General features: G+C 47.6%; 1 long non-coding RNA gene across 1 annotated transcript; it reads right to left on the minus strand.

Moving 5' to 3' along the window:
• Positions 1–681: 681 nt before the first annotated feature.
• LOC142818556 (uncharacterized) lies at positions 682–25751 on the minus strand. The gene is made up of 4 exons (XR_012896067.2): positions 25406–25751; positions 18832–18943; positions 4150–4221; positions 682–3110 (listed from the first exon to the last, which is right to left on the minus strand). It is a non-coding gene; the product is annotated as an uncharacterized LOC142818556 (long non-coding RNA).
• Between the last annotated feature and the right edge of the window lie 255 nt (positions 25752–26006).

Below are 26006 nucleotides of genomic sequence, written 5' to 3' on the forward strand. Positions count from 1 at the left end.
AGAGGTTTGGAGCCTGTTCTGTCTGATCCACCAGGTACCAGCTGAGCTCTAGGCATAGAAATCAGTAAGTTAAGGTTGAGTGGGATCCCGTGGGTGAAATTGCTCTAGCGCTCATTAACCAGTTACCCCTTTACATGTCTATCTGGGTATGTCTACACTACCACCCTAGTTCGAACTAGGGTGGTAATGTAGTCAACCGGAGTTGCAAATGAAGCCCAGGATTTGAATTTCCCGGGCTTCATTTGCATCTTGCCAGGCGCCGCCATTTTTAAATGTCCACTAGTTCGGACTCCGTGCCGCGCGGCTACACGCAGCACGGACTAGGTAGTTCAGACTAGGCTTCCTATTCCGAACTACCGTTACTCCTCGTGAAACGGAAGCCTAGTCCAAACTACCTACTCCGTGCCGCACGTTGCCGCGTGGCATGGAGTCCGAACTAGCGGACATTTAAAAATGGCGGCACCCAACAAGATGCAAATGAAGCCCGGGAAATTCAAATCCCGGGCTTCATTTGCAACTCCGGTTGACTACATTACCCCCGCTAGTTCGAACTAGGGTGGTAGTGTAGACAGACCCTCTGAGAGTACTGTATTCTTATCAGTCAGTGTGTCCCGAGGGGCAGGGGCAGCCTAGAGGCAGAACACCATTCTTGCAGGAGATGGGTGGGGGGTTGATGACATCTCAAAGGCCTGTTGTAGAATCTCAGCCTATTGGGGAAAGGCGATGGGGAGGCGGTGACCTCGTAGAGAGATCCTGACATCAGAGAGACAGGACAGTGGTGCAAGTGGGGGCAACCTTACAGACCCCGCCTGTGGGAGGCTCTCCCAAAGAGGCAGGGCTGGAATTGCTCTGAGACTGATCTCCTCTGATGGTGATTTGGCCCTTCCTTTAGGACATCTGCTGAGACCTCTCAGCCTCCCATCAAGTCTCAATGCTGATTGGGAAAACTTCTCCTCCTTTTCATTAGCCCCCAGCTCGGCCAGTTTCCCAGCTGTTACCCAGTTTGGGGCCAACAAAGCCCTCGGGCAGGAGTGACGGCAAAGGTCTAGGACCCAGAAGCCGTGCCCGGGGTCATAGAATCATAGAATCATAGAATAATAGGACTGAAAGGGACCTCGAGAGGTCATCGAGTCCAGCCCCCCGCCCTCAAGGCAGGATCAAGCTCCCAGTCTGGAGTGCTGTACAAAGCCCAGGACCATCCACATATCCTGTGTGGTGCAACCTGCTGAGTGGAGACAAAGGCTCAGGGCTGCTCTCATACCCTGATCAGACACTTTACTGAATGTGGCCTGCTTTAGAGAGGAGGGCTAGAGTGGCCTGACCAGGGAAGCTCACTCAGTGATGTAAAAGGAAAACACTTCAGGATTGAGCATCTCTTCTTACAGCCAAGTTGCTCTCCACAAAATTACTGAGGTTCAGGAGGACGCCATAGCACCTGACTGTCAGCCGACGGTCAGGGCAGTGTGTATGTGCTATACACCCGAGACTTCAACTGCTGGGACTGGAGTCCCTTGCAGCAGGCATCCTGGAGGAGGTTGACGGGCGCCCAATAAGTTTACAGGGAGAGCTTATAACACCTTAGATTTCAGCTGCTAGAATTTGTGATTCCTTTGCAGCGGGCAGCCTTAGGGAAAGACTGAAAGGTGCCCCAGTGGATCTGTCACCTGGGAGTGACACAAATCCAAACGCCGAAGCTCTTCCTATATTGTGTGCCTTATGACCGGCTGAAGTTCTTTTAAATTGTGCCTGGTCCTGTTACAGCAACTGAAGGAGTCAGGTTAAAGCTTAAACAGTTACAGGTTTATTGAGGAAGCTTATAAATCATATGGTTACAATGGCTGTTGTTCTATTTCTTAACTGCTGGCAAATATATATATATGTATATATAGATAGATAGACAGATCTTAAAAAAAATGGTTCCAAAGAAAATAAAGATAGAAAATAGAAAATAATGGTACCAAATGACAGCTTAATCTTTAAAGAGCTCTATTCTATGCATGCACTAAAACAAAAGGACACATACGGGTACAGTTTTTACCCCCTTCTGCGTCGCTCGGTCCCAGCGTGTCAGGCCAGGATCGGTCCCTCAATTCCTCAGAAAGACGAAAATACGAGGTGGGTGTCCCCGTGGAACCTCGGGAGGTCAAAACACCTAACCTGACCAGCAGGTAGAGGGTAGATTGACACTCAAAAATGATCAGCTGTTTGTCGGCTCACCGCGGCAGCCATGTAAATTTAAATGAAGCCGCGATCATTTAAATCGTGGCTTCATTTGACTTTGCCAAAACAACAAATCTACATGGCTCCGTTGACGGAGCCATGTAGTTTAGACGTACCCACTGGTAAGGTTTATCTAGGAAATTGCTCATTACTCAAATGCAGTTCCCCTCTGGAAAGTACACCCAAAATAATATTGTCTGACGCTGTCGAGAAACCATTACGCAACTCATACATTTGCCCACTCTCTCGATGAGGAGGAACATATATACAACTTTTTCCTCCCTCTTCCCCCATTAGAAATTACACAAACTGGGTTTAATAATTAAAAAAAAGAAAGTTTATTAAAATCTACCTTTTACAGTTAAGTGATTATAAACAACAGCAAAAAACCGAAAGCATGCATGCTATATTTATGTGCTTATTAAACTGCCTTGTTCTATTTGCTTAGTATTCAGGTTTTCAGATCTTACAGAGACTGGATTCAAGAAGTAATTTCTCACCCTAAATGTTGTTAGTCAAATTACAGATTCTCTGTATCGCAGAGTTCCAGCTATTTCTCTTTCTAGAGGAGATTCCTCTTCTGGACACAACCAAAGGTGAAAGTCTGCAGCAGTAGATCCATGCGGGGCTGATCTAGTGAAGACCTGCTAAATCAACCACAGAACATAAACCCAGAAACTCCAGCACTCCCCTAGAACAAAGAGCTTGAGGTGGGTTGATGGGAGAATCTTTAAGTGAAGTACTGAGGGAGGATTGCAAATTTCCATTTGCTCTTATTTTGCATATCTCTATCTGGCTTCCAACCCTAGTGATGGACTCAGGGAGGCAGGTCATTCTTTGGTCTCTGCCACAGATCGGCCATTCATTCATCCACCCAATCCCATTGGGAACTGAAAAGGGAATGAGAGAACATTTGTAAGCGAGGCCACCACTGGTGGTTGAAACACAGACACAGATGCATCACCTGGCTGCTGCTCACTGGAGCTCCCTTCTTTATTCCTCTCCAGCTTATCCAGGGTCTAAATTGCTCATCATTGGTAAGAAACTACAGCCCTCCCTATCTCACCACATCCTCAGCCCACAACACCCATGCCCTCCCCAGAATGCTCTCATCCTCTGATGCAAGTGATGATTGTTCTCCAGATCCAAGCTCAATGTGATGGCCAGTGATTCAAAAACAGTGATGTGGAGGAAGGGACTACCAACTATGGAGCATCTTGAAGTAGTGGGTTGTGCCTACGAAAGCTCATCATGCCATCTACATCAGCTGTGGCCAACCCACAGCTTGTGAGCTGCATGCAGCTCTTCACCACGCCCCCCGTAGGGTTGCCAGATGGTTTAACCAAAAATACCGAACCCCCCCCCCCCAAAAAAAAAACACAACACACCAGGGAAAAAATGTTGTTGAGGAAAAAAAAAGGGGCAGACCAAAGTTGTTGATCCAAAAAAAAAAAAAAAACCAAACAAAACCAGCATGGCCCCTTTAAAAGGCTTTTTGGACCTAAGAGGCTGCCAGCGGCCATCTTGTCTCCTTGCTCAGAACAAGACAGCTCTCCTGGCAGAACCAGGGAAGCAGGGGGGCTGGGCCCGGTTGCTGAGTGTATGTAGGGTTGCCAGGCAATGAAAAAAAATAATCAGAAAATAACGGACATTTTAGGTGTCTGGTATTTTCTGATTTTTTTTTTTTTAAACCAGACAGGAGGTGAAAATACCAGATTATCTGGGTCAATACCGGACACCTGGCAAGCCTACCCACCAGGGTGCGGCTCTCGAAGCCATGCACAAGCTACCACTACAATGCGTTTTATTGCTGTCTGAAAACTTGCCTTAATCCCTGCCTCATAGCCCCATATAGAGGGCCCTTCTCAATTAAAAAAGTCAACCACAGTCACAGCTTCAGTCTCACACCCACTACCCTTCAGGACTTACCTCCCTTTGCACCTCCCCTGTCTCCCGAGACCGACCAGGTGGGTATACACATATAGAATGCCTGCAAGTGTCCTGGAGAAGGAGACAACAAAAGCAGAGACAAAGACAAAGATGCAGAGAGACAAGCAGTTGGAATGTCACTTATCTCAGTGACAGTGGTGACTGCTCTGCTCTCAGCTAGATGGCTCTTGCCTCCCATCCATCATTCTCCCGAGCTCGCTGCTCTCCCTCCCTTTCCATCACATGACGGGAGGAGACGAGGCCAGTTGACTTCTTATCCCTTGCTACTAAGCAAAGCACGTGGTGGGGAGGCGGGAAGTTAGCATCTCAGTCAGAAATGTCGTGCAACCTCCCTTTCTCACATGTAGCATGCCGCATCATCCCACCATCGGCCACTCCCTCTTGCTGCCACTGCATGAATAGAACTACAAAGGAGCTCCTTGAACCGACATCCAAACCAGTCACGCCGCAGAGCCGACTACTGCCCCATCTCCAGCCTGAATACAACAAAACTCCACGTTCAAGCAGCAAGCTCAAGACCTGTTAAGAACCTACTGCCACTGCAGAGGAGGACATCTAAGTGCTCCTTGCTTACACACAGCCATGCACAGGCTTAAAGCTGGGGATCCTTCATGTCTCCCGAGAACCACATTCAGCCTGCTCAAGTCCATCTCTGCCAGTTTCCTCACCGGCCGTGGCTGCTGAATGGATTCCTCTACAAGCGCAGCAGAAAAAGACCAGCATGAGCTGTAGCTACACTAAGCTCTAATGCTGGGGAAAGTCTTCCCTTTTATCCCTGCCCGTCTCTCCCGTCATTATGGGGCCCACTTAACGAACACTCCCGAATCCTCTACTTTGCGTCATTGCCGTACCATTTGGCTCCCGAGGCCTAACACCTGGGGATGCACACCTGAAATACCTGCAAGTGTCCTGGAGAAGAAGACGACAGAAACAGAGACAAAGACAAAGACAAAGACGCAGACAGAGAGAGACAGTTGGACGTGCTGGCCAACACGACACAATGAGGAGAGAGAAACACGTGGGAGGAAGGCAAACTCCTCCCCACCGGCGACATACCCCAGATCCAAGTCTCTACTGAGGAGCACGCTCTGTTCTAGAGCAACGAGCAGCACCTATAAGTGGGAACCCTGCTTCTCTGAGAAGCAAAGCCGCTAGTCGGGAACCTCAGTTAGGGCTGGCTTCTAGGCAAACTGGGCATCCCAACCTGCGCCTAGCTGGGCCATAAGCACAGAGCTCTCCAAACCAGACACGTGTCTCAGTGACAGGGGTGACTACTCTGTTCTCAGCTAGACGGCTCTCATCTCCCATCCATCATTCTCCCAAGCTCACTGCTCTCCCTCCCTTTCCATCATGTGACAGAAGGAGACAAGGATGGTTGACTTCTTATCCCTTGCTACTAAACAAAGCACACAAGGAAAAAAGAAATAAGGGAGCATCTCAGTCGGCAATCGTGCATAACCTTTTTTTTCTGCATAAGATACCACAGACTTCTGCCATTGGTTACACCCTTTCCCTGACACTGCAGGAATACAAGAAAGGAGGGTTTTAAGCTGGTATCCAAAATAGTCACTCTACAGAGCAAACTACTATCCCTTCCCCAGCCTCAATGCCACAGGGCCCCATGCTAAAAAAGGAAGGATATGGTCTGTGAGGAAATATACTGTCTGCTGTCCCCTACTTTTTTGTGGCTCCTGAGATCACACCTGTGGGGATGTATGCCATGCAGACTTCCCCTTGTCCTGTAAAGGGAGATAACAGGACAGAAAAGGGGAGAGTCTCAGCTGGGCTGATCAATGGAGAAGTTCAATAAGTGATTTAGGTTCCCCACATAAATGTCTACCTTGAATTTTTGGTATTTGGGGCTGCACTGTTGAGTGGAGGGATCTACGTTCCCAGGTGCACTGAGGGGTTGAGGCCCATAATGAAGGGGAGGGTGGAGGAGTGTGTGAGGGCCCAAGTTTGCAAGATTTCACCTTAGCTGCCAATTGAAAGGGGAACAAGGGGGATTAAGGGATCTCATAAATGGAAGGATCCACTGGGGGTAGTTTAGGGAAGGATATGGCAGGCTGGGGGATGTGAGGGAGGAGGAAGACTGAGGGGGGAAGGGGTGCAAGTTCAGGGTGCTAGGGAAAGAAAGAATAAGGGAGGCTGACAGGTTCCATGGCTGGTGGGATAGCAGCGTGGGAGTAGGGAAAGAAGCAAATGAGGCCAAGGGGTCCTATGGCCAAGGGAAGGGTAGGGATAGGGTGCAGGCTGAAGTGAACTGGTGGGTGATGCAGGGAGGAGAAGGTGGACTGATGGATCTCATGAATTTGGATATGGACTGGGGGTGCAGGTTGGGGGGAATGTTGTGGAAAGGAAGGGAAACTGAAGGGCCCTGGGATAAGAGCATGGACAGGGGGAATGGCACTGGCAGGCTGGGCTGGGCGGTATTGATAGGGCTGCCAGATGGACTCCCAAAAAATATCGGACACCCAGAGAAAAAAAAAAAAAGGGATGCGAGATAAGCGGCGATCACAACCTCACCCGTCAGGCTTCCGTCCTATGCCCAGCTGGAAAGATCGGAGAGGGTATTATATGATTTTTTTTTACCGGGCAGAGGGCTCAAATACTGGACTGTCCCGTAGGATACCGGACACCTGGCAACCCTAGGTATTGGAATAGAGTGAGGAAGTGGGGGGGATAGGGATGAACGCTGGGCTGGGAGTGGCTCAGGAGGAGAGGAAAGAACGATCTGCGGAGTCTCATGGTGCAGTTCGCGGGCAGGGTGGGGCGGGAGATGGCCTTTAATGTGCGGGTGGGGCGGGGGGCACTGGCTGTGACGTGCTAGTGATTCTCAGACTCAAGGAGGCAGCATTGTGAAAACTACAATTCCCAGGATGCATCGCTCATGCTGAGAGTGACTCAAGCACAACAAGACCCAGTTCCTAGCGTACGGTGGGGGGGGAGGCGAGCAGGAGGTTGGCATCCAGGTTGTGATGTCACTTCCTCTTCCGCCAACTTCCCCCTCCTCCCGTCACCCTGCAAACGAAACCTGCAAAAGCCTCTCCCCGCCCAACTTAAAATACTGGGTCCCGCGCTGACCACTGGGAGATGTCGCTGGCCCTCCAATGGCTGCTGGGCGATGGAGGCCGTAGCGCACTACATCTCCCATAAGCCACTGCAGCTCCATCCGCCCTCCCACCCCAAACTCCGCTCAGCCTGTAGCTGGGCAGCGGGCACCTGGCCAGGGTGGGGGTTGGGGGCAGGGCCAGGCCTGAGGGTTATGGGGCCGGCGGAGGGGACAGGGGGCGATGCGGGGAGCTGGGGTATCAGGAGGGTTATACCTTGGGAGGTTGTGGCTGGGCCCATGGGGGTTGAAGTGCGAGTGGCCTGGGACCCACTGGGGCCATGGGCAGGAGGGGGAGAGGGATGTCACAGAGCCTGGTGTGCGGTGAGGGGGATATGGGACTGATCTAGGTGACAGAGGGAGAGTGTGAGGGGCAGGGCTGGAGATGCAATGATTTCCAAGGAGGAAACAGACACATGTGTGAGCAAGGGAAAAGAACATTGATGGTGGGGGCTAAGGTGCCCCACAGCAACCTACTGCCCCCAATCGTGGCATGGGTCACCCACAGTGTTCCCTCTAACACCTACCACGGTGGGTGGGTTGAAATTTATGTGCACCACCAATACTGAGGTTCCACATGGATGTGCAGTGTGTCCCAATACACACTGGCTAGGTCTAGACTGGCAGGATTTTCCGCAAATGCTTTTAACAGAAGAGTTTTTCCGTTAAAAGCATTTGTGGAAAAGAGCGTCTAGATTGGCAGGACGCTTTTGCGGAAAAGCACTTTTTGTGGAAAAGCGTCTGTGCCAATCTAGACGTGGTTTTGCGCAAGAAAGCCCCGATCGCCATTTTCGCCATCGGGACTTTTTTGCACAAAATGGTTCTCAGCTGTCTACACTGGCCCTCTTGCGCAAAAGCATTTGCACAAGAGGGCTTTTTCCTGAATGGAAGAGTTATTATATTTGCGGAAGAACACTGACAATCTTACATTAGATCGTCAGTGTTCTTGCGCAAATTCAAAGCGGCCAGTCTAAACGCAGCCACTAGGTATAAATATATATTTTAAACAGTTTGTAGGTATGGAAGGCAATTTATTAAAACAAGGCATAATTAACAAGGAGCAATACTTAAGGTATTTATTTAATATGAAATTAAAAAAAAAGAAAATTAACACTACTCTTGGAGTAAATACATCATTATCCTTTCCAACAACTCAAGGTAGTAAGTATACCAAAATGGGTCATACTGAAAATAACTATATAAATAAACCAAAGACATGGCCATCAAGTAAAAGCATAAAAATATGCACAGCTTTAAGATGCTCAACAAATCTGAGTCAACTAGAAATAGTCATGCTCTCCTTGAAAAGATGTAATACAATATTTACTAAAGGCATTCACTCAGGGTTGTACACTTTCTGTGGGGAAGGCTTAGGATCCATGCTATACAAGTAAAACAGAAACCTATAAAAGCTGATAGGTTCAAACGAGAACTTGTCTCACCTTGTGTGTCACTAATTTAAGAGTAGAAACCCCAGAATACTTTTCTGGAATCCCAACTCCAATAGAAAGACCAAATAAATTAAACAGGATACATGGCAAACAATTTATCATGTATTAACTAAACAGGATTTAAAAAAAATAATTAAGATCAGAGTTTGCAGATATCTACAACACTCGAAAGAAAAGCATTCTCTTAGAATTTTTTATTCTCTTAACCCAGTAACAGCTATGTAAACTTTGTTTGAGATATGATCATGCAAATGTCATGAGGTAGGCCTTTTGCTCCAGTATTCAAAAGCAGCTGAAAAGCTTTTAACCGACCTGAAACTGTGGTACCATCCCACGCAGCCTGCTTCAGCTCAGGAGAGAGTCCTTTGCAGCTCAGCTAGAGTTGTGCTGAGATGCGATGCAGCCCAGATGGTAGCAAGTTAGGCACCCTAAACAAACTCCCCTCTGTCCCTACTTCACTGTACAGGTGCCAGAACCCCCCCTCCCCATCTAATCTTTTCCCCCCACCCAGCCCAGCTGGATGCTAGGGTAGAATCGAGCCTCTCAGTAGGGTTGCCAGATGTCTGGTTTTTGCCTGGATAGTTCGGTATTTTGGCCTTCTGTCTGGTAAATAAAAACCCAGAGAATACTGGACATGTAAAATGTCTAATATTTTCTGTTTTCCTCGGACGGATGGCCGGTGGCGTCTGTGAGCGCAGGGGGAGCAAGGAGCGCGGTAATTTAAAGGAGCAGCAACCTCTTTTTTTTGCTCAGCCAATTTTTCCCTGCCTGTTCGGGATTTTTTGTGAAGGTATCTGACAGCCCTGCCCCTCAGAGTTGCAGGCTTTCACAGCTACAGCCCAGCTGGGAGTCAGGACAGGAGAACACACCACAAAAACTCCCCACCCCCACCTCACCAACAACAGCACCCATACACACCCTCCTTCCTCAGCTACCTATGCCAACCATGTGTCCTGAATTTTCTGGGACAGTCTCAAATGTAAATACTCTGTCCCAGTGTCCCCATCAAGTAGCAAAATGTCCCAGAAAGCCCTGTCGGACATATAACTACTTGAAGGGGACACCAGCTCGCAGGGGAGAAGTGACCAACAAATGGCTCCATGCCATTGCTCCTCGCACAGCACAGCAGCCTCCTCCCCCCACAACTCACCCAGCAGAGCATGTAGGCAGCTCCATTGGAACTTTGACAGTGGCATGCGATTTCTGGCCACCACTCCATCCCTTCGCCCCCCCCCCCCCCCCCCCCCCCCCCCCCCCCCCACACACACTGCCTCCATGGTACTGCCACTGCCTCACACAGCCCCCAGCCTGGCTGCGTCACCTCCTCCTCCAGGCTGCTCATCCTTTGTTACAGCATCCTCCACTGCCAGGGGCAGGGGGAGAACGGGATGGGCGGGTCCAAGGCAAAACCTGGTGGAACTGCTCCCCGACCTCTGTGTTTTAGAGCTGTTGCCTCAGCCCTGGCAGGTGCCGTGCAGAGCTCCATGCAATGCCACTCTCTCCCCCTGCCATACCACTAGCAACAAGCCTGGTCTGGTAGGGAAGGTCAAGGTTTCTTCACCCCACCCCATGCCCTCCAAATGGGGAGCTGGTACTCCAGGCTTGTGCCTCCCACCAGGATCTCCGCTGCATGGTGGGGACTGAGATCCCTCCCCTTTCCCACCCCATTGGGGGAGCAGCAGTGCGTTGTCTGGAGGCTTTCCCTGCTGCAAGGGGGCATGAAACCACGTAAGCATCCCCCCCATGTCCAGACCCATACACTCCAATCCCACTCACTCCCCTCCCCCCGCCAAGACCCTGCACCCCTACTTGATCCAACATCCTTCCTTGCACCTGCACGCTCCCTCCTGGCCAGACATCTTGCCCCCAGCCTGCTTTTGCACCCTACCTCCCACCCAGACTCCACAACTTCTTCTCCTTGTGCACCCCATCTCCCACCCAGATCCTAAGAACATAAGAATGGCCATACTGGGTCAGACCAAAGGTCCATCTAGTCCAGTATCCTGTCTGCCAACAGTGGCCAATACCAAAAGCCACAGTGGGAGGGAGCACAACAGGTAATCCTTACGTGATCCCTCCCCCGTCACTCACCTCTAGAGAAACAGAGGCTAGGGATACCATTCTCACCCATCCTGGCTAATAGCCATTGATGGACCTAACCTCCATGAATCTAGCTCTTTTTTGAACCCTGTTGAAGTTCTAACCTTCACTGCATCCTCTGGCAGGGAGTTCCACAGGTTGACTGTGCGCTGAGTGAAGAAAAACTTCCTTTTGTTTGTTTTAAACCTACTGCCTATTAATTTCAACAATTTATTTATAAATGATCTAGACAAAGGGATAAACAGTGAGGTGGCAACATTTGCAGATGATACCAAACTGCTCAAGATAGTTAAGACCAAAGCAGACTGTGAAAAGCTTCATAAAAATCTAATCAAACCAAGTGATCAGGCAACAAAACGGCAAATGAAATTTAACGTTGATAAATGTAAAGTAATGCACATTGGAAAAAAAATAATCCCAACTATACATACCATATGATGTGGACTAATTTAGCTACAACTACTCAAGAGAGATCTTGGAGTTATTGTGGATAGTTCTCTGAAAACATCCACTCAGTGTACAGCGGCGGTCAAAAAAAGCAAATAGAATGTTAGGAATCATTAAAAAAGAGATAGAGAATGAGACAGAGAATGAGACACAGAATATCTTATTGCCTCTATATAAAACCATGGTATGCCCACATCTTGAATACTGCATATAAAACCATGGTATGCCCACATCTTGAATACTGCATAGTCGTGCCTCATCTCAAAAAAGATATATTGGCATTGGAAAAGATTCAGAAAAGGGCAACAAAAACCATTAGGGGTTTGTAATAGGTCTCATATGAAGAGAGATTAAAAGAGACTTGGACTTTTCAGCTTAGAAAAGAGGAGACTAAGGAGGGATATGATAGAGATCTATAAAGTCATGACTGGTGTGGAAAAAGTGAATAAGGAAAAGTTATTTACTTAGTCCCACAATATCAGAACTAGGAGTCACCAAATGAAATTAATAGGCAGCAGGTTTAAAACAAACAAAATAAAGTTTTTCTTCACACAGCTCAGTCAGCCCGTGGAACTCCTTGCCAGAGGATGCTGTGAAGACTAGGACTTTAGCAGGGTTCAAAAAAGAGCTAGATAGATTCATGGAGGTTAAGTCTATCAATGGCTATTAGCCAGGATGAGTAGGAACAGCTTCTGTTTGTCTGGAAATGGATGACAGGAGAGGGATCATGTGATGATTACCTTTTAGTTCCCTCCATCTGGGGCATCTGTTATTGGCCACTGTTGGAAGACAGGATATTGGGCTAGATGGTCCTTTGGTCTGACCCAGTATGACCATTCTTATGTAACACTGAGCAGGACCTAGGAACTCAGGTCAGAGCACATCATGCTGTGCTGAGCTCCGGACCCTCCATCTGTTCTTGGTGGTGCACCCTAGTAGAACTCCAAGGGCTATTCTCGGGCCCACAATCGTGTCGTCTGAAGGATACCAGAGTTGGTAGAAATGAAGACTAAAGTGGCATGGTCAGGGAAGCTCACCCAGTGATGTAGCATGAAGAGAGCTGAGAATGGAGCATGTTTGGTTTAGGGATGTAATATCACATTTAACTGGTTAACTGTTTAAACGTGATGTTTAACTGGTCAGGGCTGGCCTTACCATGAAGCGAACTGAGGTGGCCACCTCAGGTGCTAGACTGTGGGGGGGGGGATGGGGCAGGGGTGCCACTAGGACCCAGTGTAGAAAATTGTGTCTGCTGCTGGTGCATGTGTATTCTCTCTGCTCTAGATGCACAGAGATGGTGGAGTGCTGGAGGAAGGAGGGCACAAAAGACATAACAGGCAGGCAGAAGAAAAGGTGGCATGGGGGCATCATTTGAGCTCCCCGCCTAGGGGGCCAAAATGTTGTGGGTCAGCCCTGTAAGTGGTTAACCAATTAAAGGGTGAGCAGGCAGGGAGGGAGAAGGGATTGTTCCAGCCCAATCCAACTGGAGCAGCCCCTTGCCCACAGTGGGTTGGGAGCTGCTCCAGCCCCCACCAGTTAACCAGAACCAGTAAGCATCACCCATTAAGAGCGATACTTACCAGTAAATCTTTTACAACCCTACTCTGGTTACAGGGAAGATGCTCTCCAGATAGTTACCGTACTTCGGGAGGACACTGAAGAACCAGACAATTCCTTGAGGGGGCCCAAAAGACTCCGTCAAGTCTATCGTGCCTCCAATAGAGGCAAAGGCCTTTTCTCAGAGACCCATCCCATGCTGACAAGAGTCTTTGCAGCCCTCCCTCAAAACTTACTTTGAGCCAATTGCTATTTGCTCTTATTTCACAGATTGCTGTATGGTTTTCATCTCCCTGGATGGCCTCAGGGTGGCTGCTCCAGCCTGGGGTCTCTGCCACAGGTCACCTATTCTCTCATGTACCCAAAGTTTATAGGAACTGGAAAGAGAACACATAAAGATAGGTCACCACAGGTGCATGGCGCAGACAAACACATGTCACCTGGCTGCTGCTTTTGGAGCCCTCTTCTCCAGTCTATCCAGGGCCTAACATGCTCGTTACTTATAAGGAACTACAGCCCTTCAGATCTCCCCACACCCATGCTCACCCAGGATGCTCTCTGGTCCTCTGAAGGAAAGCATAGCTGAGAATTGGAGAACACCATGAACAGACTAGAAACTACAGAGTATCTCTATTTGTATACAGGTCACCCTCCTTCATATTCACAGGGCTGCCAAACCATATCACCTTCAGCTAACGGAGCAAAAAGCCTTTCTGAGCCCAAACACACGAGACAGGAAGAGAGATAAGTAACCACTTTCAAGCTCTCTCCACAGGCACTGTGGTGGAGAATGCTTTAGCAGAGACCTCTCAGGGAAGTAATCTCTGGCTCTGTGGACATGGGGAAGTCAGTGGATGAAATACACCTTGACTTTAACCAAGCTTTTGATACGGTTTCCCACAATATTCTTGCCAGCAAGTTAAGGGAGTATGGATTGGATAAATGGACTGTAAGATGGATAGAAAGCTGGCTAGATTGTTGGGCCCAATGGGTAGTGATCAACAGCTCAATGTCAGGATGGCGGTCGGTTTCTAGCGGAGTGCCCCAAGGATCGGTTCTAGGACTGGTTTTGTTCAATATCTTTATTAATGACCTGGACGAGGGGATAGATTGCACCCTCAGCAAGTTTGCGGATGACACTAAGCTAGGGGGGAGGTAGATATGCTGGAGGGCAGGGATAGGGTCCACAGTGACCTAGACAGATTAGAGGATTGGGCCAAAAGAAATCTGATGAGGTTTAACAAGGACAAGTGTAGAGTCCTGCCCGTGGGAGGGAAGAATCCCAAGCATTGTTACAGGCTGGGGACTGACTGGCTAAGTAGCAGTTCTGCAGAAAAGGACGTGGGGGTTACAGCAGATGAGAAGATGGATTTGAGTCAGTGTGCCCTTGTAGCCAAGAAGGCTAATGGCATATTAGGTCGCATTAGGAGGAGCATTGCCAGCAGATCTAGAGAAGTGATTATTCCCCTTTATTCGGCTCTGGTGAGGCCACATCTGGAGTATTGTGTCCAGTTCTGGGCCCCCCACTATAGAAAGGATGTGGACGCATTGGAGAGGGTCCAGCGGAGGGCAACAAAAATGATTAGAGGGCTGGAGCATATGACTTATGAGGAGAGGCTGAGGGATTTGGGTTTGTTTAGTCTGCAGAAGAGAAGAGTGAGGGGGGATTTGATAGCAGCCTTCAACTTCCTGAAAGGAGGTTCCAGAGAGGATGGAGAGAGGCTGTTCTCAGTAGTGACAGGTGGCAGAACAAGGAGCAATGGTCTCAAGTTACAGTGGGGGAGGTCTAGGGTGGATATTAGGAAAAACTATTTCACTAGGAGGGTGGTGAAGTACTGGAATGGGTTCCCTAGGGAGGTGGTGGAATCTCCATCCCTAGAAGTTGACAAAACCCTGGCTGGGTTGATTTAGTTGGGGTTGGTCCTGCCTTGGGCAGGGGGCTGGACTTGATGACCTTTTGAGGCCTCTTCCAGCTCTATGATTCTAGATTTACCTATGCACACACCAAGCCCAGCCAAACTGGGAACATGCCCCCCACTTCCCAGCCACGGGATTCAGTGATGTAGAAACCGGCTCAGGCATGTTTTCCAACTCACAATGTGGCTGGACTCTGACCCTAACCTTTTTCCTTGGTTGCAATGTTCCCTCTAATCTTTTCCATCCATGTGTGGAATACATAAATGCAGAATAGGGATGTAAAAGTGTCACCGTTTCAACATCAGCTTTTTGGTTTCCATTACAATTATATGTCATTTCCTGGCTGCCAACCCTGCTGTAGACAGAGTTTTATAATGTGTTATGTAATGCTCTTAATGGGTAGTATGAGAATAAATGTTAAACGTCTGTAATTCTGTTGGCCACCCTTCTCTGGTTAGCAGGGAAGAACAGTCTTTTAGGCCCTTAATAAAGATCCATCAGAGGGTACGTCTACACTACAGCGCTAGTTCGAACTAACTTAGTTCGAATTAGTTAATTCGAACTAAGGTAGTTCGAACTAATGCATCTAGAACTAAAAACTAGTTCAAACTAGCGTTTTGCTAGTTCGAACTAGCAAGTCCACATTGAGTGGACTCTGAACAGGGCTTAAGGATGGCTGGAAGCAGTGCCGGCAGGGCATAAAAGGAGGACTTAGAGCATGGAGATGCTGTCTCAGGCTAGCCGAGGGCTGCGCTTAAAGGGTCCCGACCCCCACCCCGGACACACAGTTCTAAGGGGTGCCCCGCTTGCAAAGAAGTTCTGGCTTGGAGTGCCCTGAGTGCCCACACTGGGCACATCACACCACTCGGCCATCAGCCCGGCTGCACTTGCCGCAGGCTGCCATCTGGGGAGAGGGAGTAATTGGGGGGCTGCAGGAGAGCTTCCACCCCCAGAAGCCTGCAGAGCCAGCCCAGTCCTCCCCATCGGGAGCTCGTACCCCATTCCTCCCTCACCTCCTTCCACTTACCCTTCCCTAGCCCCCCTTCTTATTGATGTACAAAATAAAGATAACGTTTCTTCCAACATTGACTCTGTCTTTATTGAACAAAACTGGGGGAGACTGGGAAAAGGAGGTGGGAGAGGGGAAGAGAAAGGCTGGAAGAGGGGAGGGCAACTAACATGATCAGGGGTTGGGAACAGGTCCCAGATGAAGAAAGGCTACAGAGACTGGGACTGTTCAGCTTAGAAAAGAGGAGACGGAGGGGGGACAGGATAGAGGTCTCTAAAAGCAGGGGTTGGGTGGAGAGGGTGCATTCAGAAAAGTTCTTCATGAGTTCCCATAAAGAAGGACTAGAGGACACCGAAGGAAAGGAATGGGTAGCAGGCTTCAAACTAGTAAGAGAAAGTTGTTCTTGACAAAGCAAATAGTTAACCTGTGGAACTCCTTGCTGCAGGAGGCCGTGAAGGCTACAACTAGAACAGAGTTGAAAGGGAAGTGAGATAAAGTGATGGAGGTTGGTTCCATGGAGTCCTATTAGCCAGAGGGTAGGAGTGGTGTCCCTGCCCAAAGTTTGTGGAAGGCTGGAGAGGGATGGCACGAGACAAATGGCTTGGTCATTGTCTTCGGTCCATCCCCTCCAGGGTCCCTAGGGTTGGCCGCTGTTGGCAGACAGGCTACTGGGCTAGATGGACCTTTGGTCTGACCCAGGACGGCCATTGTAAGCTCAGGGCTCAGGGTCGGGGGTCTCAGTGGACCCCCTTGATTTTCATGCACACCTGCTCCTGGGTGGCCAGGCTGGCAGCTCTCCTGCCCTAGACGGCCACTTTCCTGTGCCTAGTGCGGAGATCGTGGACGAGGTCCACGATGTCCGCACTAGCCCAGGAAGGTGCCCGCCTCTTGCGGTCCAGGGCAAGCTCCCGGGAGCCGCCAGCCTGGTCCCGGCAAGAGGGAGTGGGCTGGGGGGCATCGGGTGGGTGGCTCTGTGCCGTGCCAGGTGCAGGGTCTGCTAGCTGGGTGCTGGCAGGCTTGCACCTGGCACGGGCACCGTAGCCAGCCCGTGCCCCTTTAAGGGTCCGGGGCCGGGAGGGGGGCATAGAGTTTCCCTGGTGTTGGCCAGAGTGGCCACCAGGGAAACCTGGGGAGGGCTAGCCTCCCACTAGTTCGAACTAAAGGGCTACACAGCCCTTAGTTAGAACTAGCTAGTTCGAACTAGGCGTTAGTCCTCGTAAAATGAGGTTTACCTAGTTCGAACTAAGCGCTCCGCTAGTTCGATTCAAATTCGAACTAGCGGAGCGCTAGTGTAGCACCTATTAAAGTTAGTTCGAACTAACGTCCGTTAGTTCGAACTAACTTTGTAGTGTAGACATACCCAGACAGATTGCTTGTGTCTGTATCTGATGTCAAGACAGAAAGAGATCAGCAGGATCCTTGTGATTTCAGCATGAGCACACCTTTAGAATATAGGTTGTGTTGCAAAGAAAATATGATGAATGATTATAAATATATACTAATAGATCCCTTTTCCCATGTGTGAAATAACTGTAGTTTCTGGGGGAAGGGGAGTGAATGGGTTTGGAATGGCACTGTCTGAAGAGAACATGGCTCAGTAATTGAGACACCGCAGGTGGGACTGCGCTACGCTGGGTAACAATGTCTGATCACAGCAGCACCACACACATATATGCAAAAGCCACACACCACACCAAATGCTCACACACAGGAATGCACAAATACTCCCGTGCACACAATCTTGCAGACATGCACAAACACAAATTAACAGATGTGTGTGCACACTTGCACACAGAGACACAAGTAGACACATTTACAAATGTGTATATGTATGCATGTGCACACCCACATGTGCATGCACATGTCTGCACGAGCATGTATGTGAACACACACAGATTCACATGCACTCAGACACACACACACAGGCATGCACAAATGCACACATACAGGTATGCACATGTGTGAATGGGCACTTGCACACATGTGCACCCACATACATGCACACACAGTGACATGCACTCATACATATGAACTCACACGAAGTAACAGTAGCATAGAAGGACACAGAAACAATAGCAAACTCAAAAGCCAAATATTAGATCCATTAGAAGAGAACTATTACAATGAGGTACTAGTCCACTATTGGGGCTCCCATGTGCTGCTGCAAGACAGTATTTATTTCAATCCCAGGTTTGCAAACTCTCAGCATGCGTAACTTTATATATAGGGTTGCCAGATGGTTTAACAAAAAATACCAACCCCCTCCCTTTAAAAAAAAAAAAAGGAAAAGGAAAAAAGTTGTCCAGTATTTTCTGAATTTTTTTTTTTTTAACTGGACGGAAGGCACAAATACCAGGCTGTCCGGTTCAATACCGGACACATGGCAACCCTATTTATATACGTTAGCAGCCTACTAACCTTGTGGGTCTATGCACATATGGACAATTAAGTACAGTAGACTTCCAATAATCTGGCACATTTTGGACCTAGGTGGTGCCAGATTATCAGATTTGCCGGAGAATCAGGAGGGCCGGTACAGCTGCACGGCTTAACAGCTGGCCTGGACACAATCTCCCTCCCTCTCCCCTCCCCTCCCCTTTCCTCTTTGGGTCTCTTCCCTGCTGTAACCTGATCCTCCTCCCCCTTCCCTCCCCTTAGCTGAAGCAAAACTCTTCTCCATACTGTAACACGATCCCACTCCCTCTCCCCCAACCTTATGCTCCCTCTGGTTACAGCCAGCACATGTGCTGAGTGGCAGGCTTTTTAATCAGCTGGTCAGGAGCGCTTGGCATTTTGATGCCGCAGTATCGGGAGTGCCACACAGTTGGATGCTGGACTATCGGAATTGTACTGTATTGCCAACTAGAAGATTAACCAAAAAAAAACCAACAAAAAACGGGGGGGGGGGGGGAGGGGGGGGAGATGACCTTTTTAAAAATACAAACTAAGTCTTCAGTTTAAGGAACTTTTGTAGTTCATATTTTCAAGTTTCTCACTAACGCCGGAGGGTCTTTTCTCAGGAACCCATCCCATGCTCACAAGAGTCTTTGCAACCCTCCCTCAATACTTACCTTGAGCCAAATGCTATTTGTTCTTATTCCATAGATCTCAGTCTCGTGTCTCAGTGTGGCTGCTCCTTTTGGTTTCTGCCACAGGCTGGCCATCCTCTCCTCTACCTCAAGTCTATAGGAACCAAAAAGAGAAAGCGAACACTTATAAGATAGGCCATCACAGGTGTGCAGAATGGACAGACACACACATCACCTGGATGCTGCTCCCCGGAGTCCAGTGTTCCCTCTAAAATGTCCGATCAAGGAGTGGAGTGAGTTTTGCCTCGTGTGCAAAGATTGAGATCACGTGTGCTTGTTTGGATGCGTGCCACCATGGCACCCAAGTGAACAAATATCTTGCATATATTTTGAAAACATTCTGAAAGAAAGAATACTAAAACAAGCCATAATTAACAAGGGCCATGGCTTTGACTTCATATAAAAACATTTAAATAGAAAGATAATTAATACTGCAATATTTTCAGTAGCCAACTTCCTCTGTTTATAGCCCTCTCTCAGACCCTCCCACTGCTGGATCAGATGATCTCTCAGGATCCCTTATGGTAAAACTTGCCTCAAACCCTGTGCTGAGTTATTTATGAGAGACAAAAACAAAAGGAAAAACTATGTAGCACTTTAAAGACTAACAAGGTGGTTTAATAGGTGATGAGCTTTCATGGGCCAGACCCACTTCCCCAGATCATATTCTGGAAGAGAATTGGCATGGCCATATATACCACAGGAATACAATGAAAAAAGTGAACACATTATTAAACTGATAAATCAGATTTAGTACAGAAGGTGGGGTGAGGGAGAGGGAGGGAATAGCTATTGATGAGTCAATGAATCAGGGGTGATAAGTGGGGAAGCTATCTTTGTAATGGTTAAGGTAATTAGCATCTTTGTTAAGGCTCATTCATAAAGTGTCAAATTTAAGCATGAAAGAAAGTTCTGAAGTTTCCCTCTGTAATCTGGTGTTAAAGTCTCTTTGAAGTAAGATGCATGAAGTAAGGTCGTTAAGATTATGTCTAGGTTGATTGAAATGCAAAGCAGCTCGTTTTTCCTTGTGAAGATGTCTGATGTGTGGGCATTAATTCTTTGGCGAAGTGTCTGAGAAGTCTGTCCAATATACATAGACGGACACTGTTGCCACATGATGGCATAAATTATATTTCTGGATGAACAGGAATGTGTGTTCTTGATCATATAACTGATATGATTAGGTCCACTGATGGTATCACCAGAGTAAACATGTGGACAAAGTTGGCAATAGGTTTTGTTGCAAGGGAAAGTTCCAGGGTTGGTATTTGTGTGGTATGTCCTGTGGTTGTTGATAAGAATCCTCCTGAGGTTAGGTGGTTGTCTATAGGAGACTAAACAAAGATGCTCATTACCTTAACCATTACAAAGATAGCTTCCCCAATTATCACTGCCAATTCTCTTCCAGGATATGATCTGAGGAAGTGGGTCTAGCCCATGAAAGGTCATCACCTATTAAACCATCTTGTTAGTGTTTAAAGTGCTACATAGTTTTTTCCTTTTGTTTTTGCAAGATCAGACTAACATGGCTACCTCTCTATTATAAGAGACAAGTTATTTATGAGAGACAAGGTATTTAAACTTTCCTCCAGTAACATACACATCAAAATTTTGTCTCTTCAGGATTGTCTTGTTAACTATATGCTTGCAGACACCATTCACATAAGCTAATTTGAGCTTCCATGAACATCAGGAATCTTAGTTCATAAGAATTACCAAAACATTATATCTAATTTCCTTTTTACAGCTATTCCAGAGTGTTAGACTTTGCTTTATACGTATCTTGATATAGGATAGGAGGAACAAGATTAGCATACTTTCCTAGTTGAAAATCCAAGGGAAAGAAAGGGGAGAATTACCTTAATATAGTCTTTATTTGTATCTGAAAGCTACTTTAGTCTAGGCAGGTACTCAGTGATACCGAGGCTGACTTTTCTGTTGGGCTGACTTTTCTGTTGGTCGTATTATGGCATACTAAAACAAGTCTACCACATCAAACAAAAGAGCGGGCAATCACATTAAATGCAAAAAAATAAAAAAATAAAAAAAATAAAAATGGTCTCTGCAGAAAATTTGTTTGCAGACAAAAAAGAAAATGGGGTGGTTAAGGAAGAACAGAAAGCATCTGTGTAGGAATCAATTTACTAGAAACCTTTTGAACACAGAACAAAGGAACAAAAATCAGTAACACGTTATTACAGGGACAAGTACCTTAATTATTGTTGCCCTGGCATTTTATTTTGCAGAAGATTCTACCTATGGAACAGTTGCTGGAGTGAAACTACAGGGCCAAGAAGGAGGAAAGCTTGATTTTCTTTTAAAAAATAGAAATAAGAATATAACATAAGGCTAAAAGACACCCAATTTTTTTTTAAAAAGAGTCTGAACTAAAGGCTTTGTGTTTGAAGTTTTAATTTTCAGAAGCTTCAGGGGGTAGCCAAGTTAGTCTGTACAGGATTTTTAGTCATTCCTCAAACTGCAGTTGCTGTTTTTTTCAAAACAAACCCTAAAAAAACTCTACATTATAAAGACTCAGAAACCCAAAGTAACATGTTCTCCCGAGCCATGCTTAAAAATAGGGACGGGGAACCTTTTTTGGGTCGGTGGCCCCTTATCCACGGAAAAAAATCAGTCAGAGGCCACACACAAGCGAGAAGTGAAGCAAAACAAAAACAAAAAAATAACCACCAAAAACCCCCAAAGAATCCCACCACCCTCGCTGGCATGGTTCCCACATGAGAAGGAGACAGACACTCCCCATGTTGCCCTCACACACCAGAGCTTAAGTGGGGGGGGGGGGGGGGGCGCCCAGGCTGGTAGATTGTGTGCTCCAGTCTTGTGGGGAGCTGGAGCACTAGGATGGCCTCCCCAATGCCAGGGGGTGCGGGAGAGGGATCTTGGGTTGATCGGGCAGAAGCGGGACGAGCAGCCGTTGCTGTTGCTAGGTCCCTTGGTAAAGACAGCATGTGTGGGGGGGGCGGGGGGAGTACTGTCAGTGAGTGGAGCACCGGAACTCCTACTCACTGTGAGGATCGGAACAAATCCCCATACACACTGTGAGGACACGTGGCTCCTGTGTGTGACTTTAAGCTTAAGAATTCAATCTAATATCAAAATTCCCCATGGATCGTTGGTTAAAATAAGGAACTTTACAGAGAAAAGTGAGAACTTCAAACTCCAATATTTTTACTGAAACCAGCAAGGAAAATACTGAGGCAGCTCAAGTTAATTATGAAAAATTTCAGCTAACTAATAAGAAACACAGGTATTGTGAGGACCATTTGGCATTTGGATTCACAAGCAATGGAAATGAAGATGCTCCAGGTGCCCAGTGTGTAGTGTGCAACAAAATATTATCAAATAGTTGTTTAGTACCTGCTAAATTGCGAAGACATTTTGAAACAAATCATCCAGAATACAAAGATAAAGACATTAGTTTTTTTAAGCAAAAGCTTGAATCGCTTGAAAAAAGTAAACTCTTCATGTCAAAAACTGCCAAATCTGATAATGAAAATGCAACAGAGGCATCTTACAAAGTAAGCTATCGTATATCGCTCGCCGAAGAAGCACACACTATTGGGGAATCACTCATAAAACCATGTGCAAAAGATATTGTGATGTGTATGTTGGATCAGGAGTCTAGTAAAAAAAGTTGAGGCTGTGCCACTATTAAACAATACTGTCACACGTCGTATTCATGATCTTGCTGCTGACATCAAGAAGGAGCTTATTTTTCGGCTGCATTTATGTGATGCATATGCATTACAATTAGACGAGTCCACTGACGTTGCAGGTCTTGCAGTTCTGCTTGTATTTGTCTGTTATGATTTTAATAGTTCTATTGAAGAAGACTTACTTTTATGTGAATTTTTGCAAACCAGTACAACTGGTGAGAATATATTAAATTGTATCAATAACTTTATGAAAACACATCAAATAAGCTAGGAAAATTGTGTTGATGTGTGCAGTGATGGTGCCAAAGCAATGGTAGGAACAGTGGCTGGCGCTGCAACACGAATAAAAAATGTAGCACCAAACTGCACCAGCAGTCACTGCATTCTCCACAGACACGCTCTGGTAGTTAAGAATATTTCTCCCTCTCTTAAAAATGTGTTGGACGAAGCAGTACAGATTATTAATTATATAAAAACTCGACCATTACAATCAAGACTGTTCAAAATTATGTGTGAAGATATGGGTAGTCAGCACACAGCCCTGCTTCTACATACACAAGTCAGGTGGCTATCACGAGGAAAAGTGCTGGTTGGATTATTTGAATTGCGTCATGAGCTCTCCGTATATCTGATGGATCACAAATTCCAACTGTCTGATCGTTTAACAGACTTTTTGTGGTTTTCTAGAGTTGCGTATCTTGCAGACATCTTTACAAAACTAAATGAAGTAAATCTGTCGCTGCAAGGAAAGAATGTAAATATTTTTAATGCGAAAGACAAAATTTTGTCATTGTCACGGAAGCTACAGTTTTGGATCTCATCTGTAGGACGAAATGATTTGGATTGTTTACCAACTCTGAATGATTTCCTTGAAGAAAATGGATACAAACTTGATGAAGATATTCGCAGCGACATTGCAGATCATCTCCGCGATTTATACACGAACATCATTAAGTATTTTCCAAACATCAATGACAACAATAACTGGATTTGAAATTCATTAAGTTTAACAGAAAAGCCAGTCAGTTTTTCTACACAAGATTATGAAAACGTAATTGAAATCGCTTCAGATGGCCAATTAATACAAAAATTTAAAGAAGTTTCTCTGATTACATTTTGGAGTGACTTATGTCAAAGTCAAGAATATTCATCTTTATCAAGACGCACAATTCGTCAGCTGTTACCCTTTGCCAGTACATACTTGTGCGAAACTGGGTTCTCGAACTATGCAGCAATGAAAACGAAATACAGAAATCGACTGAATGCTGCGCCAGATATGCGAATCCAACTTTCTAGTATTAAACCAAATATAAAACGAATTTGCCAAGAAAAGAAGAAAAACCACTCTTCGCATTGAAAACTATGAATATAATTAATATTATTTGATAGTTTTATTTTTTGTACATATTTAATATGATTTTTGTTGAATATAAATGAAAGGTGTTATATTCAATATGTTGAATTTAAATGAATGGTGATCTCATGACCGTATTTAGCATCTTATTACTACCAATTGTGGTGGACTGGCAGTCTGTGTGTGTTTGGGTTTTTTTTGCTTGACAAACTTAATCCCTGGCTAGGGGGTTCCTTGAATTTTTTCTGAGTTTGAAAGGGTTCCGTGGTCAAAAAAAATTGGGAAACACTGGACTAGACCAAAGGTCCATCTAGCCCAGTATCCTGTCTGCTGACAGATGCCCCAAAGGGAAGGAACACAACAGGTAATCCTCACATGATCCCTCTCCTATCACCCATTTCCCAACAAAAACTACTAGCTTGAGCCCTCCAAAACTACTAGCTTGAGCCCTCCAAGGCTCTGGTGTGCAAGGAGAATGTCTTTATCCCCTCCCTCTCAGTTGGGGGGGATGTCAGTATGGGCTTTTTTTGTTTGTTTCTGTTTCACTTGTTTGCAGCCCCTCTGACTGATTTTTCTGTGGGTCAGTGGCTACAGCCCCACAAATCTCTTCACATTCATGCCCAACCAGAATGCTCTCTGGTCCTCTGAAGAAAGGCATAGCTGAACATTGGAGAACACTCTGGACAGATCAGAAACTACGGAATATTGCTAGTTGTACGCAGGTCATCATCCTTCATATTCACAGGGCTACCAAGCCTTATGTTTGCACACACCAAGCCCTGCCAAACTGGGAGTGTGCCCCCTTTTCAGCCACAGCATTCATCCATGGAGAAGTTGAATAGGCAGTGAGGAGTCCAAAAAGCACTGGCTCGGGGATGCGTTCCTTCTCACAATGGGGCTGGATTCTGACCCACACCTTTCTCCTTGGTCACAACATTCCTTCTAATCTTATTATCCATGTGCAGAATAAATTTTGTATGTGCATCAAGGCCTATGTGAATGCGTATCATTAGTAGAAACAATCTACTAAGGATATTAAAGACTAGTCAACTATCCGATAAGCATTTACTTATTAATGGTCGACTAGTCAATCCCTCGCCTTGCTGCTTCTAGGAGACATCCCAAGGTCCTGGGATCAGCTCTGCAGTGGGATGCCCCTTTAAAATGTGCCTCTGTGAGGATTCAAAGGGGCAGCCTTGGAGCCCGGGTCAGCTGGGGATTCCGAGTCCTGGGGAATTGCCTCGGGAGTCCAGGGCCAGCTTTGAAACTGCCGCCTCCATGCACTTCGGAGGGGCAGAGCCCACAGCCCTGAGCCTGGGTCGGGGGGGCTCGCAGGTCCGTGGCTTCGAAATGCACAAGAGCCCGCGTGCGGCCCGAGTCAGCGGGACCTTGGCTGCCCCCTGGCGGTCCCTGGAGCTCTGCATCCCCCTTCGAAAAGCGAGCGAGCCGGGGAACACTACATCTCCCGGCATGCATCACTGCGGGCGGGGCTGGCCAATGAGCCGCGTTCTAACACCTCACAGCCTACCTGCGGGCGCGACTCCCGCCCAGGGAGACCGAGCGGCGCCGCCCGCCCCCAGCGGCTCCGGCTCCTCAGCTCTTCGCGTCCCGGCCCTGGCGCCGGGCCCAGAGAGAAGCGGAAGGCTCAGCCTGCCAGGGAGCGGGGCTACCCCCGCCGCCGCGCTCCTCCGACCTTCCTGCCATGGCGGCACCGCCCGCCTGCTACGCACGGCACGTAGGCGGGAATAGGGCAACGCCCATGGGGCCGCAGTGGCCGCTGGGTAACGCCGTCCCGAAGACGCCGCCGCGCCTGTTGCCCTGGAGACCTTAGTGGCGGGTGGACGCAATCAGCCAGAGAAACACTACATCTCCCGGCATGCATTGCCTCGCGCATGCCCATCCGTGTGACGTTGTGGCCGGCGACCAGGAGCGAGCGGCGCTCCCATGAGCCGGGGGGGGGGGGGGGGGGGGGCAGGTGCCTCTGCCTGGGCCGGTCCCTGTTACGTGTCCGCGCCCTGGCCCTGCCCCTGCCCGTTTGTTCTGTTTTCCCAGCCCCGCCCCCGCCCCGCGGCACCAGACTAACGACGTGTCGGGCAGATGCTCTCGGGGGCAAAGACCCGCGTGGTCAG

Source organism: Pelodiscus sinensis, chromosome 15 (genome assembly GCF_052426305.1).
Source record: "Pelodiscus sinensis isolate ZL-2025 chromosome 15, ASM5242630v1, whole genome shotgun sequence".
Lineage (NCBI taxonomy): Eukaryota > Metazoa > Chordata > Testudines > Trionychidae > Pelodiscus > Pelodiscus sinensis.